Here is a 12,503-nt window from a genome sequence, read left to right as displayed (position 1 = left end):
AGAAATAATTAGTCTAAAACAAAAATCAAATGATTTTCTTTCTATTGTAACCAAATTCACAAATGGAAAAGAGAATCTAGAAAGACTTCTTGGTTCTCAAAGATGCATGGTTAATAAAACCGGATTGGGATATAGCTTCTTTGATACTCAAAATAGACCAAACTATGTGGTGAAAAATCAAAGACAATATTCTCAATCATTTGTTCAAAGAGCTAAATTTTCTAGAAATGCATCTAATCATCAAACTTATAATGCTTATAAGCCTAGACTTGATTATTCTAGAAATGCTAAATCTTTTTATAGAAAAAATATTTATTATCAAAGGAAACCAAAATCCAAATGGATATGGGTTCCTAAGACTAACTCTCATGGACCCAAAAATAGAAAGGGGTCAAATGATTTGTCTTCTAATTTTGTTGTAGGTACATAAAATAAGAAGCAAATGGATATTGGACAGCGGTTGTTCTAAACATATGACTGGAAGGCCGGAGTTATTTTCCACCCTCCAAAATAAGGATGGAGGAACCGTCACCTTTGGTGACAATAACAAGGGAAAAGTATTAGGTATTGGTAATATTGGTAATCCAAAATTTCCCTTGATAGAAAATATTCTTTTAGTAGATGGTTTAATGCATAATTTATTATCTATTAGTCAATTATGTGATAAAGGTTTTTATGTTTCTTTTGAAAATGATTTATGCTTAATTTCTTATTTTCAATCTAAAAAGATCATTTTTAAAGGTAAAAGAAGGAACAATGTGTATGAACTATATCTAGATGAGTTACCCACTTTTAATGAAAAATGTCTTATTGTTTCAAATGAAATTCAATGGTTATGGCACAAGAGACTTGGACATGTTAATTTTAAAATTATTTCCAAGTTATCCAAGAATGATCTTGTAAGAGGCCTACCTAGAATATCATATAAGAAAGATCACTTATGTGATGCTTGCCAAAGGAGTAAACAAATCAAGAGTTCTTTTAAAGCAAAAGATATAGTTTCAACAAAATGTCCTCTTGAACTTTTACATTTAGATCTATTTGGACCATCTAGAATTCAAAGTTTGAATGGTAACAAGTATGCTTTTGTTATAGTAGATGATTATTCTCGATTTACATGGGTGATTTTTCTAAAAAGCAAAAATGATGCTTTTTCAGAATTTTCTAAACTTTGTAGAAGAATTACAAATGAAAAATTTATATCTATAATTAAAATTTGTAGTGATCATGGTGGTGAATTTGAAAGTGAATCTTTTCTAAAGTTTTGTGATTTACATGGTATATCTCACAACTTTGTTTTTCCTAGAGCGGCTCCACAAAATGGAGTTGTTGAAAGAAAGAATAGAACTTTGTAAGAATGTGCTAGAACCATGCTTCAAGATAAAAATTTACCAAAATACTTTTGTGCTGAAGCAATAAATACAACATGTTATGTTTTAAACCGTGTTCTTATTCGACCAATCTTACATAAAAATGTTTTGAATTGTATTATGATCGTATACCAAAGATCTCATATTTTAAAATTTTTGGTAGTAAATGTTTCTTGTTAAATACCAAAGATAATCTTGATAAGTTTGATTCAAAATCAGATGAATCAATATTTCTTGGATACTCTTCTAGAAGTAAAGCTTATCGTATTTTCAATAAAAGAACATCTTGCATCGAAGAATCTTTACATGTTGCATTTGATGAGAATTGTGAGCAGGTTATACCTCTAAGCGAAGGAGAAGAAGTAATACTTCAAGAAGAACCCTTGATAGAGAATACTTCTCAAGAAAATGTTCCTCTTCAACCTATTTGGAAAGAAGTTCCTAATCATCCACATGAACAAGTTATTGGAGAAATAAAAAGTGGTGTTCAAACTAGAAGGCAATTAGAAAAATATATTGCAAATGTTGCTTTCATATCTAAAATAGAACCAAAGAATATCAATGAGGCTTGTGATGATGAATTTTGGCTTTTGGCCATGTCTGAAGAACTCAACCAATTTACTAGGAATAATGTTTGGGATCTAGTTGATAGACCAAAGGATCATCCGGTAATTGGAACAAGATGGGTCTTCCGAAATAAGCTGGACGAAAATGGTGAAGTCATTCGTAACAAAGCATAGCTAGTAGCACAAGGCTATAATCAAGAAGAAGGCATAGATTTTGATGAAACCTATGCACCAGTGGCTCGATTGGAGTCAATTCGAATGATGCTTGCTTTTGCTAGTTACATGAACTTCATGTTATATCAAATTGATGTTAAGAGTGCATTCTTAAATGGACACATCAATGAAGAAGTTTATGTAGAGCAACCTTCAGGCTTTGAAAATGAGAAATATCCAGAAAAGGTCTACAAATTAAAAAGAGCTTTGTACGGACTTAAACAAGCACCAAGAGCGTGGTATGAAAGACTACGAAATTTTCTAGAACAATTTGGCTTTTCCATTGGTCGGGTAGACTGCACTTTATTTATTAAAAATCTTAATTCAGATATTCTTATTGTGCAAATTTATGTTGATGACATAATATTTGGTTCTACTAATGATTCTCTTTGTAAAGAATTTGCTAAAGCTATGCAGGAAGAGTTTGAAATGAGCTTGATGGGCGAATTAAACTACTTCCTTGGACTTCAAATAAAGCAAACTGAAGAAGGAATCTTCATCAATCAGGCTAAGTATACAAAAGAACTTCTCAAGAGATTTGGGATGGACTCATCGAAATCAAGAAGGAATCCTATGAGTACAACTATTTCTATTGATAAAGATGAAAATGGTAAAAGTGTAGATACTAAGCTCTAAAGAGGTATGATCGGATCTCTATTATACTTAACTGTTAGTCAACCTGATATTATGTTTAGTGTTTGTATGTGTGCAATATTTCAAGCTAATCCAAAGGAATCTCATTTAACTGCAGTAAAACAAATTCTTCGTTATTTGAAAGATACTTCAGATTTCGGTTTGTTTTACCCAAAATCATCTTCCTTTGATTTAGTTTCATATAGTGATGCAGATTTTGCGGGAAGTAAATCTGATCTCAAGAGTACTAGTGGAACTTGTCATTTCTTAGGAAATTCCTTAGTCTCTTGGTTTAGTAAAAAGCAAAATTAAGTGTCAATCTCAACAACTGAAGCAGAATATATAGCAGCTAGTTTAGCGTGTTCACAAGTACTATGGATGAAACAAACCTTAAAAGATTTTGGTTTGAATTACTCCACAACAACTATTTATTGTGATAACACTAGTGCTATAAATCTTTCTAAAAATCTTGTTCAGCACGCAAGAACTAAGCATATTGAAGTTAGACATCATTTCTTAAGAGATCATGTGTTAAAAGGAGATATTTCGTTAAATTTTATTTCCACTAAAGAACAACATGCCGATATCTTCACTAAACCTCTTAAAAATGAAGATTTTATGAGAATTAGGAGATAACTAGATATTTGCTCATTTTTGGATTTATAAAAATGCTGATTTTTGAACAAAATCTCAAAATAGCACTATATTAGTCGATCGATAAAATTTTAGTCGACTGATGCTTTAAAATTTTAGAATGAATAGCACCATATTAGTCGATCGATATATTTATAGTCGACTGATGTTTAGAATGAGTGGCACACTCTTAGTCGACTAAAAAAAATTTTTAAAAAAAAAAATTAACTGAAGGGACTCGATACCCCTTGGATTTTTTAACACCTGTTTTTTTTTAAAAGGCATCGTTTCATTTTATTTTCACACCTTTTCGTTTTTCTTAAAAACGAAACCCTTAAAACGAAAACCCTCTTTCTCTCTCTTTCCTCTCTCTCTTCCGAAAAACCCTCGGAGTGTCGTTCGATCCTATCCTCGTAGGGATTTTCTTGCCGTGACAGAGAGATGCCAGAATCTTCTGGCCGTGACCGGGAAACGTCGAAATCGTCTTGCAGTAACTGGCGCATCTTCAAATCACGTCGGAACACTCTTGTTGTGACGGTGTATCTTCAACCATTGTCGGAATCCTCTTGTGGCAGCCTTCACACTCGCCGTCAGCCACCGTATCCTCCTTTGTTTCTGTTTCACAACGTCGGACAACATTTTCCTTATGCCGGACATCATTTGGAAGCCGACATTTTTTTTGGTAAATCTGTTTTTTTTAACCATGCCTCGTTCGAAGTTTGCATCTGCAAAAGGTTTAGGTTCTCCTCCTCCTACACCTTCTTCAAGACATGGATTTTCACTCAGATTACTCCAAAATCCTCTTTTATATGATACTTTTGGATCGATTTCTGCACTACCTATTTTACCAGGCCGAAATGTCTTGTTTCACCTGTTTTCTCGTTACAAAATCAGAGAATTATTTCCAGGAATTTCACATCTTTTTTATGCCTGTGCAGATACCCTTCATTATCCTTTTCTGATTCACTTATTTTATACGAATTTACATTTTGATCATGAAACTGGAGTTCTGTCCTCTCTTGTTCGTGATGTTGAAATCGAGTTTGATTCTAAACTACTTTGAGAAATTCTAGAAATTTCATCTTCAGACACTCTTTTCAACACTGTTGAACTGAATGATGAGAAAATTTTTGAACAAATTCTTCTTCTAGTTGCACCTCACTGCCCTCCATTCAAAAATACTAATCTTCAAACTCGTGCACGCATTGTTGGACGAATCCTTGCCCATAATGTTCTACCTAAAACTGGTTCTTTTGATTATTATTTCACAGATCTATCTACGGCTCTTTATGTTTTATTTGAAAATATTTTTGTAAATTGGGTCAATGTGTATTTTACAAATTTGTGAAAACAAAAACCATTTCTTCCTTATGGATGTCTTCTAACTCGTATTTTTAGATAGTTCAAAGTTCCTTTAACAAATGAAAAATATATTAAGCAAAAAAAGTTCTTTGATCAAACTATTTTTAAAAGAATGAAAATTAAATATCTACCTCCTTTAAATGTTGATCAAACTGAACCATCTGATCCTACTGAACCATCAATTTTTGAACCTTCACCTTCTGCGACACCTTCATCTCATGCAAAAAGAAAGAAATTTTCTACAAGTCAAGACAATGATGAAGTTTTGCAGCGACTGGAAGCATTGGAGCTGCATCAACGCACTTTTCGTGAAGATGTGACTCAACAACTATCTTCGATTTAGAAAGAGATTACTTCAATCAAGGACTTGCTCAACTCACTTTTTTGATCTTTATGTTCTGTCTTTACTAAACTTTGATACTTTATGGGTTGTAATATTTTAAACTTGTATTTACATTTTGCTTATGCTATTTCTGCTCTTATTCTTTTTTATTATGACAAAGGGGGAGAAAAAGATAAAAGATAGCATTACATTAAAATTGCATTTATGAAAAAGTTTTTAAATGCATAAAGTAATGATGAATGAAAATGCAAACCAATCAATATGTGATATATGTGCTAACTTTTAATGTTTTGCAGCATATTGATAGGGGGAGTAAAATCGCCATCTATGCATCTAAAATGTTCCATCTTTAATTAAGTTTGTCATCATCAAAAAGGGGGAGATTGTTACGACAATAAAGCCGTACATGATACTTCAAGTACAAGGTTTTGATGATGAGCAAGTGAAATCAACTGCATTTCAGCTAAGGCAATGAAGATATTGAAGAATTCGATGAAGAATCTTTGAAGACTAGTGTGCAAATGTTTAATTCATTAAAAGTCTTAGATTCTTGTAAGAGCCTTACTTAGAGTGCATATTTAGGTTGTATTTCACCTAAAAAGTCTTTAGAAAAACTTTTCTAAAAGAACCTATCATGAATTTTTTTTAGAAAACTCTTTTCTTAAATTTTCGTCTTTATTAGTCGACCAATAGACTCACCAGTCAACTAATCCTTTTGCGCCATATTTTCTAAAAAGTCATTTTTTGTCAAAATTAGTCGAGCGGAGGTTTTATCAGTCGACTGGACAGAATGTCTATTTTCTGAAAAATTAGCATCAGTCGACTAATGATTTTATCAGTCGACTGGACAGAACATGTGTTTTCTGAAAATTTAGCAACAGTCGACTAATGTTTTTATCAGTCGATCAGACAGAATGTATGTTTTTCAGAAGATTTTAGTAGCAGTCGACTGAAAGGTTTTTCAGTCTACTGATGATATTATCAGTCGACTAATTTTATCTCTAGTCGACTAAGTTTCAAAAGTTCAGATTTTCAAACGGCTCGATTAACAGATTAGTCGACCAGCGATAATTGTCAGTCTACTAATAACTAACTATTAGTCGACTAACTACTATTCCAGTCGACTAATTTTGTCATTTTTTCTGAAACTTCAAAAAGGCATGTCTTTTCGTTTTTCAAACATTTTGATCGTTTAAAATGGACTGTTTTGACACCCTTTCATACCCTCAACGTATGGAAACTTTCAACTATAAATATGAGTGCATTTTACACTCAAAAGCACTTCAATTCAATCAATTTGAATCATTTACTCTTTGCTTTTCACTCATATTCATTTTCTCACTCATGTGATATTTTTTACTTCAGTTTTTCACTCAAATTCCTTTGAGAGATAGTGAATTCATGAGTAGAGTATTTCAACAACCTCAAATCCCAATTGCATCTCATTTGCATTCAAAAGAAAGGCTCATACGTTGTATTATAAGTTGTTACTTATTTTGTGTAAAAGGAAGGACTCCTTGGTTTACAAAAGTTGTTTGCTTTTAGTAGGTGTGTTACTGAAAGTGGGACCGAATTTGGTCTGTATGATCTTGTAGTTACACAAGGTTGATAGTGAAAATCTCAAGCGGGTTTTGCTTGGGGACTGGATGTAGGTCGGGAAAGACCGAACCAGGATAAATTATTGTGTTCTTTGTGTGTTTGCTTTTCAAATTGCAAAATCCGTTAATATTTCGCAGACAATTTTTAAAAGCACTATTCACCTCCCCCCTCTATTGCTCGTTGCCTCGATCCTACTGCACTTTCATTAGGTAATAAGAAATATATTCCAGATACACTTTACATGTATTTTTTGTAATTTTATTTCTCCTGGCTCCATGACAACGTATTTTTTCTATAAACAAGCCAGCTCGAACCAGTTAACTCTAATTATGAACTTAACTAGGCTTGGCTTGCCACAATAATGAGTTATCGTCTTGTTCATTTAGTTTACCAGCCCTACTACATGTTTGAAATGCATGTAAAAAGAGAAAAAAAAATCTTACTAGCAAATTATTCTATAGAAACAACGGAACGCTACCAGGGTCAAATGAAATAACTGGACAATTATGTCATACTATTATAACTAAGGGTTCTCTCTGAATGGACACAAGGATTATCCCTAGCTTGCCTATCAAAAAAGAGAGGAAAAATAATAAAGTGCAACACTCTGATGATGGTTTCTGATCTCAAAAGGCATTGCAACTTATATTCTATGTGGAGCTGAGCATGAATGTATTTAATAAATGTTATAAGCACAAGCAAATGACACTACAAGAAAAACGTGGATTAGCGATGGACGATATCCATCACTAAACAGTTTAGCGATGAAAAGCGTTCATCGCAAAATCCTAGTCGCTAAATAGCGATAGAACTGATCTGTCACAAAATCCATCGCTAATTAGCGATGAATCATGTCCGTCGCTAAATAAACACGGATTTAGTTTTGCGATGGATTATATTCCGTCGCTAATTCGCCGCTACAATAACGATGGAATATAATCCGTCACAAAACATCAAAAATTCATCACTGAATATTAGCGATGGATAATATCCGTCGCTAATCCATCATAAAATTTAAAAAAAAAATAAAAAAAGAGTTCTGAGGCATGCGCCTCATACGCCTCGAGGTGAGGCGCGCCTCAAGCTGAGGTGTACATGCCTCAAGCCACAGCGTGCCACAAACAACTTCCCAGCTGAGACAATTGGTAGCTCAAGATGTTGTGCATAATGGAAATTTCCAGTCAACATTAATTTACTAGGTAGACTTGAACCAACTACACATACATGCTTTATTTGTTATGTAAAACGTTTGAAAATAAGAAATAACATGTTGAAGTGCAAACCTTGGCACAAATAACATCGAGTAAGCAATGCCGAAATAACTGCATTGGACCAGAATGCCATCGTTATTGCTATTTTATATACGCTTCATATGACTCTAGGAGCTCACATTGGCACTGTAATTAGGCAAAAAAAATGAGTGGTAATATAAAACAATACACCAACAATACGAGGACCATGACTATCATATTTTTAACAAAGGTCAATTAATTAAGAGAACAAGAAAAACGAGAACCTAAGAGAAAACGTAAACATCCAAGAAGCAACCCTTGTTACCTCTACATCATTGAGGAAGATGAATTTCCATCCCTGGAGGTGAGCTCGAACTGCAATATCCATGTCTTCTACGGTGGCCCTCTCGAGCCATCCACCAGACTCTTCTAAGTCCTTTCTTCTTCAAACACCAGCAGTCCCATTGAACCCAAAAAAAATCAAGAATATGCCATTCACCTGCTGCTCCACTTCAAAATGGAATGCAAGGTTAATGTTTTGTAATCTGGTTAACAGATTCTCATCCTTGTTCACAAATGACCACCTTGCTTGAACCAAACTCACATCCAAATTGTCCTAAAAACACAAAAAAAATGACACCTATAAAAATCGAAACAATGCACATAGAAATTTGATTTAAAAAAAGGATAAAAAATGAAAATTACATACCTTGAAATAGGGAACTGTTCTTTTCAGAAAAATCAGGATATGACTAGAAATAAGCATCGAATATGGCAATGAATTCATAATCCTTCACATAGCTACAGTTCATGGCGGACTTGAGATTTTTAGCCTTGTACCTGCTCCTGAGAATGCGGTGCCTATAAACAATATTAGCACTAGTTCGTTGCCATTTCTCTACCTCTTCATTAATAAGCAATTGAGTTGTTGGATCATCTGAGTCATCCAAAATCTGAACAAGGATACGCTCTTTTGCCCAATTCAGGTTACAGACAGAAACTATGGATTGTTGATAAACCTTTGGAAAATGAAAAATTAAAGATCATTCTCAGCAACCAGCTGATATAACAAAACATGTGGGAACGGACAACATCCTTCTCTTCATTAGGAATTAGTAATCCCAGCAACCCAGTGATAGAGAATGTAAACCCAAGCACTAAAAACCACCATGCTAGAATTAAAATTTGAAACTACCATCCTTTTGTCTGAACTAAAACCCTATAAATCAATGCAGGCATAAAAATTTTACAAGTTTTAAACTAAAATTTCATTGATTTTCATAAATCAATGAAAATCGAACATTTTAAGAGAATTCAAACACAACGAGGTACACAATGCTGGTCAATTTTTTATCAAAGGTTCAAAATTTGGGATCAAAATGCCAAGGACGCGAAGACAAATTTACCTCTTTCTCGCTACACATGGGAATCTGAACGAGAACCATGGGAAAATCAACATCGTGTTCACCTTCAACATCAACATTAGGCTCAATTTCCGCCTTGGGGACATGCTTGATCTTCTTGAATCTGATCCAGAAGCAACCCAGACACAAGACTAACCTATCGGACGATTAAATCAGGGACAACACGATGCAGGCATCAGAGAGAAGCTGAAGGGGAGGAGCAATGTACTCCACCCTAACAAAAACCCAGAAGGAGTAGAGAGAATGGAGGAGGGTCTGCACCCCAAAGGAAGGGGGGAAGGGGAGCTGAGGGGCATTGAAGTGTCCCTACAAAGGAGCTTTGGATGTAGAGGGAGGGGTTGAGGGGCATCGACTGGGTGGCAGAGTCATCGTGGCCAGCGGCAGACGAGGAGGAGGAGCCACCCGTTGTGTTGTCAAAGGGTCGCCGCCTCTTTGCACCAGAGGCGGTGGTGCCGCCACCCGCCGCTCTAGCGGAGCCCTTGCACACAGAGAGAGTCGGTAATCCGTCGATGCATTTGGCGTGGAGGCTGCGAGGAAAAAGGAGGGGGGAGGAGGGAAGAGGGAAGAGGGAGAGATCGTGCCCTAAATGGGGTTTTTTATATCACAAATTAGCGACGGATAATTTTCATCGCAGAATCCGTCGTAAATTAGCGATGGATTAACATTGGACAATTTTTGTCGCGAAGTTTGTCGCTAATTTGCGACATATTGGTGGAAAAAATTGACGCTAATCTGTGCCTCTTTTGCGATAGATTTTGCAATGGAAATGATCTGTCGCTAATTTGCGACGGATTTTGCAACGAAAAATTTTGTCACTAATTTCAATTTTGGTGATAGCTTGTTTTCTCTAGTTAATCCATCACAAATTTGCGATGAAAAAAAATCATCGCAAATTTTCATCGTTAATTAATGTTTTTCTTGTAGTGTGGTCTTATTCTATGCTCATAGTCAAGCTTATTGCAACAATTCATCTGCTAACCATATGAAGACCTAATTTAAGTGGCAAATGGACCCATGGAAGTGATTGCTAGAGAAGATGAAGATATCAACTTATAATTCAATCTAACAAAGCCAAGAATCATGGAAGGCAATCATTTCTTTGCCCCTTAAGTAAGGGGAGAAAGCAATGGCCTTAAAATTATTGATAGGTAAACTTAACATATGCAAACACCCAGTTCATAGAGAATTTTTATAGGGAATACATTTTTTTGAGAGAGGGAACAAGGAAAAACTACCTCACTCACTTGGAAACTCATATATTGGTGCAAAAACTCCAAGTCCTCCTTGCCCACCACTTAGCACACCTAGCTTTGGCCTCATGGTAAAGACGTGCACCCATCGGTTTTGAACTTGTGACATCCTTATAGCTTGGTGATGATTTGTTAGCTCAAGGGTTGCCTCTACTAGATGTCTGGAGCCCTTGTGGGACTTCTATGTTTTTGCTACTTTGCCTATTCCTGATTGAGATTATAAGGTCACGAAGTTTTTTAACTTTCTACTATTGTTGAAAGTACTTGGGGGTAACGGGAATATGTAAACCAGCAAAATATGTAAAAATATGTAAGTAGGGATGTACGTGGACCAGGAAAAACAGAGATGAAGGACATGAAACAAGGAATAGACTTGCCCCTGCTTATCCCTGATCCTTAAGATAATAATAATTATTATACCCTTATACATATTATAAAATCATATATATATATATATATATATATATATATATATATATATATATATATATATATATATATATATATATATATATATATATATATATATATATATATATATTCCTAACCCTAACATAAAACCTTTTTCTCGAATCTCTTCTCTTCTTCCTCTCATTCCTCTAACCAACCGTGTGAGCTCCCATTTCTCTTATCTCCTTCATCTAACTTCATAAGGCAGCAGCGGTGGATGGACAAGAGAATTGGGGTTCCACCCCGCCTTACCTCGTTTGGATCGGGGATGGAGGTTAAAATCAAAACTTGTGCAGGGATGGAGGGCAAAATTTTGAGATGGGGTGGCATTGACAGTGTATCCACTGCCATCCCTAGCACTGAGATTTTCATAAGTTTTTTTTTCTAAAATTTTACCATACTGCTAGATGTTTGGTTTTATAGAAATAGACTCTTAGACCATACAACTACGATGTATAAGAAGGATCTTTTAAGGTTTGAAAATCAATCGCTCAAAATTTTAATAAATATTCAAGCATACAAAATCACATTTTTTGATCCTATTACAATGATCCAATAGTCCATTCTAACCAAATGGATGAGTGCATCTGCAGGGTCAGATTTGAAAAAAAAAACTATAAAAATCTAGGTTTATACTAGATTAATTATTTTTCTGGTTTACATATTCCAATTTCCCGTACTTGGGGGTGTTTAATATCCATGCTGCAGATATGAGGGAGATTATCAAACTTGAGAACAAAAAAGTAAGAGAGGCATTTCATCTATCCCAGATCCTCAAAAGTAATTATATGAGAAACCAAATTTCAGAATCTCGGATCTGGGTCCGTTGCCTGCTCCACATCAGCACCTCCTCGTGCCACATAAGGCCCTTGGGTCCGAGATTCAAGGCTTTCAAAAGCACCTCAGAGTTTGATGAACTTGCAAGGGCCAAGATTGTGAAGCTTGTTGCATTGAAGACAGCAACATGAGTAGAATTAATAGGCCCATTGGCACTGATATCACTTTGTGAGATGGTCATGCTTTATTCTAGGGCTTTGTATTTGATACTGATGAAGGTATGGAACTGTTAAGCTACGTATCATGGGTTCATTCTGGATCAACTCAATCTGACCACATAAATGTGTTCAGCATGATCCTTTGCTAAGGATCAAACTTTAGATTATGTTATTTTGCAGCATGATCCTTTGCTAAGGATCAAACTTTAGATTATGTTATTTTGATAATATATATATATATATATATATATATATATATAATTTTTTGGATTGTAAAGCTTCAATATATTGTAGGCCGTTGAACAAATTAACATTATAGTCTTTAATTGTAGATCATATTCATTAAACCTGATTTTGAAAACTAAATAAATCAATCAATCAAATGATTTCTACTTAATAGTTTCCTATCTTCACTCCCAAATAGGGATGTCAA

At 34.8% G+C, this 12,503-nt stretch overlaps 1 pseudogene; it reads right to left on the bottom strand.

The window, feature by feature from the left end:
* Window positions 1–715: 715 nt before the first annotated feature.
* Window positions 716–12,093, bottom strand: LOC149811360 (putative xyloglucan glycosyltransferase 12; annotated as a pseudogene).
* Window positions 12,094–12,503: the final 410 nt, after the last annotated feature.

This window comes from Nuphar pumila, chromosome 17, assembly GCF_984573655.1.
Source record: "Nuphar pumila chromosome 17, dmNupPumi1.hap1.1, whole genome shotgun sequence".
Classification (NCBI taxonomy): Eukaryota; Viridiplantae; Streptophyta; class Magnoliopsida; order Nymphaeales; family Nymphaeaceae; genus Nuphar; species Nuphar pumila.
The sequence above is the reverse complement of the archived record's forward strand: the minus strand, read 5'-3'. Positions and strand labels throughout refer to the sequence as shown.